Below are 4,487 nucleotides of genomic sequence, written 5' to 3'. Positions count from 1 at the left end.
TGTTTATCCTGTGTGATGGTATTCGTATCCTGATCTGCCTACATGCTAGTTTCTATCCCGCGGACAGGTCCTGTTGGAGAACTCTGAAGAACACAAGTCAGTTCTTTTGCATCTCCAAATAATCCTAATATCAGATGGTCATCGATCTTCCTGTCCTCACTCTGAGATCCGTTTTGGATATAGCAGATGGAATTGAGGTCTCTCGTGAAATGCATACATATCCTTTTCCTGTGCTAAGTTGAACCCCTAATTATCTTTCTGCTGAGAACAATCTTTTTTTTTTTTCTTTTTGGGTCACACCTGGCGATGCACAGGGGTTACTCCTGGCTCTGCACTCAGGAATCACTCCTGGCGGTGCTCAGGGGACCATATGGGATGCTGGGAATCGAACCTGGGTCGGCCGCGTGCAAGGCAAACGCCCTACACGCTGTGCTATTGCTCCAGCCCCTGAGAACAATCTTTTATCTTTATCAATAACCAACAGAAGACTATAAATTGCCAAAGCGAATACATAAGGAACTTATGAAGTACTTCCAAAACATGTAGCATAATCTAAGGCTTAAGCTTTTAATTCTATTGCAATAAATGGTGTGCTAAATCAAATTCCTTTAGCAAGAATGTATCCCTTCTAGCTGACTGGGAAACTGAAAATAATAGACAAAAAATATGATCCACTGTCCTGGCAAACATAAGCAAGAATATAATTTCCTTCCCACTGAAGAGGTGGTATGTTCAATTCTATCCTTAAACCCCCAGCTTAATACTGATGCAGAGTAAGTGATTCAATGTCCAATGAATATTTTTATTATAAATATACTAGAAATTTTTACTGTAAATTATGCATGATCAAAATGAATGACCTTTTTTCTTTTCCTTTCAGTAGACTTCTTTGGATGTTGAGATTTGTAGACCCATTTGATTTTGCATCATCAAATACTAAACTCCCTTGACCAGTAGAGAGATCTTGTGGTTTGTGTTCTGTTCAGCAACCTATAGCTTTTTCTCATTTGATCTCTTGCTCTCCAGAAAGCAAATGTTGAAAATCTCAGGAACCGTCATTTGTAAGGTGAAAAGAAATTATCTCTTGACGCTGAACCCAAGGCATCTAATAGGGCAATGCAAATGAGTACGATTTTCTCTTCTAATAGTGATTTACAGCAACTTCAATCTTCAAAGGAGGTGCTGGAACGATAGTACAGCCGATGGGGCATTTGCCTTACACACGGCTGACCCAGGTTTGGTTCCCAGCATCCCACATGGTCCCCCAAACACCGCCAGGAGTAATTCCTGAGTGCAAAGCCAGGAGTAACCCCTGAGCATTGCCAGGTGTGACCCAAAAAGAAAAAAAGAGTCTTCAAAGGAAATGATAGTGATTCGATATGCCAAATACAGTAACAATAACAGGTCTCATTCTCTGACCATGAAAACAGCCTCCAATCATTGGGAAAAACGAGTAAGGAAAGACTGCTAAAATCTCAGGGCTGGGTCAAATGGAGATGTTACTGGTGCCCAATTGAGTAAATCCATGAACAGTGAGACGATACAGTGATACAACGATACATGTTTTTACCCCCTGGTAACTTATCCTTTACACAAAATAAAAACAAGGACCTTTGGTGCTGCTTTTTGTTTCTAAAATTTAAATTCATTCTATCTCTTTCAAGATGGTAAATTAGGCATATCTTTGCGTATTCCTCTTGTATGTTTGTATTCTATTTACATTCACACCTATTCTCAGGGGAGCTTTATTGAGGAGAAAATAGGAAAAATAGTAAACTTTAACAAATGTCAATACAGAACCTGTATAGAGACAGGTTATGGAATGCATAAAGCCTATAAAAGGGCCCTAGGATCAAATGTCGTGGTGCTGGGGAAGCTGAGCTATATTTGTACTCTGGAGACTGAAAGACATTGTGTTTGTTGTCTCAGCAGCAGAAATCCATCTCCAAATATGAAAAATCTGATAAATGTTCCCATTTCCAACCGAGAGAACAACAGAGAATTTAATGAGAAATACTTTGGAGTGGGACCTGTCACCTTGTGATTATGCGTCCACTAATCTCTCTGTAGGAGAGAGGAAAAGGCAGTCTTCCTAGGGAGAGTTTATCAGAGGAAAAAGGAAAAACATGTCTAGAAATAAATTACTGAAAAGAAATGTCTTCACTCTCCCATTGATACCCACTGGCACCCCGCTGGATTGCTTGTTTGGCCGAATAAATAATAAAGTCACTGGGATTTACACCATAACCTATCTGCATGATTGCCAATGCAGTTGAGGATTCACCGGATGACTAATTTATTGCCACTTCAGTGCTGTTGCAAGAGCTTGATTTTCTCAGTTGTATTCAGGATTCATGTTTGAGAAGTCCAAGGGCAGTAAGAGAAACACCCACTCACTGGAGCAATTTTCTCTCTCACATGAAATTCTTTTAGAATCATCACTTTCAACAAACAAACCTTATTGAGCATGTAGATCATTCTTGGAAGCATTTCTGAGCACTTAAGTCTGCGTAATATCTATATATATATAATTATTGTCTATGGTTATATGCTATATATTCATTTATATATTGCATAATAAGTATACTACAGACCTATACTTAAATTCCAAGTTCTGTATTGGCAGTATAGAAACAACATCAAATGATTTCCATGAATTAAGTCTGAGAGACACATCATTTCTCACTGTTATAAACAAAGAAAACTCCTTTTCTTGTTTTGTTCTGTTGAGGGAATTAGAAACAAGGTCTCCCCAGTAAAAGACCAAGCAATGTGAGGAACCTTTGATCTGCCCTAGTTCCTACGAGCCCATCTCAAGTTCTTATAGCCTGGTCTTAGGCAATGAACAATGACAAAGGGTATATTCCTTCCAAAAGTACGTTAATATCCACAAGGAATGCATTGAATAAATGCGTGAGCAAATAAAAGAATAGCTGAGTGTTATGCAAACCAAGTCTCCAAAAACACAATATTTGTGTTAATAATAATTAGCATTATTATTTTTACATAGCACTGTAGCACTGTTGCACTGTCGTCCCGTTGTTCATCGATTTATATGCTGGAGTAACCAGTAACTTCTCCATTGTGAGACTTGTTGTTATTGTTTTTGGCATATCCAATACACCACGGGTAGTTTGCCAGTACCTTGCCGGGCTCTCTGAGAGGGATGGAGGAATTGAACCGGGGTCAGCCACATGCAAGGCAAATGCCCTACCTACTGTGCTATCACTCAGACCAAATAATCTAAAGTTTACAGATAATACAAAAGATGATTTAATAAAATGTGGAAGAGTTACTGATTTTTCACATAGTATTTTATTTTGTACTTTGATGGATGCATCCTAGCTCAATTTTCTGATGATATATTGGAATGTTATATGTGGTTCTGAGATTGAAAAATGCCTCGACTGACTCCTCCAAGGCCAGATTCTTCTCCCTAGTCTCCTCTGACATTGAAGCATATTTACTTTTCTGAAAATTTCTTTCAGTTGCTATCAGAAAAGAGCATGAAATTAAAAATAGATCTTACATGATAAACATTTAGATACAGCTATAAAATAAAGTTTAGATTATTTTTTAATTTTTTTTTTTTTGCTTTTTGGGCCATACCCAGTGATGCTCAGGGATTACTACTGGCTTTGCACTCAGGAAATACTCCTGATTGTGCCCAGGAGACCATATGCGATGCCCGGGATTGAACCCGGGTTGGCCATGTGCAAGGCAAACGCCCTATTTGCTGTACTATCTCTCTGGCCCTCGATTATTTTTTGATTAGCTTCTCAAGGCAGTAACTACAATCCTGTTATTGTTTGTAAAGCCAGCCATACAAACGAGTCGCTGTAACTATAAATGTAGTGAAATTATATTACACATATTTTCCACATATGAGTTCATTCAATTAATTAATTTAGGTATCTTTATGCTACAGTGAGCATTAATTAAATATAATTCTTGATGGCCAGTAAACTAAAATTGAGTGCAATTTAAATTGTTTTTTTTTTAATCTTAGCTTGGCTTTAAATTTTGAAATTAATGAGTCCTGACTTGCATAATAGATAGTTGGTAACTATTCTACTTTAACCTTCACATGCTAATAAAATCAGAGTAGAAGTACAAGATAAGCTGTTATTTTTCAGTTTAAAATGAACTACCAGCCAGATTAGTCTCACATAATATATGCATTAACTTGGTTTGTTATTCAGCATCATTAATATAATTTTTCCTTGCCAATTTAGTAAAGCACATCTCTATTCTTGCTGTTTTACAACTTTAGTTTTTCATGTGAAATAAGTATTTGATATACAGTACATAATTCTTAACAATAAATTAAAATAAAATGGAGGATTGTTTTAGCCTTATATCGTGCATATAAGGTGGTATTCCAGCTGGATTAGAATTAGACAAATATGTTTGCAAATTCTCATCATTTTATTTACCTCAGGAAAATTTTACTTTATAAACTAACTTCGAATTTTGTAGTTGCCAAG

This window comes from Sorex araneus, chromosome 5, assembly GCF_027595985.1.
Source record: "Sorex araneus isolate mSorAra2 chromosome 5, mSorAra2.pri, whole genome shotgun sequence".
NCBI lineage: Eukaryota > Metazoa > Chordata > Mammalia > Eulipotyphla > Soricidae > Sorex > Sorex araneus.
Note: the sequence above shows the minus strand (reverse complement) of the source record.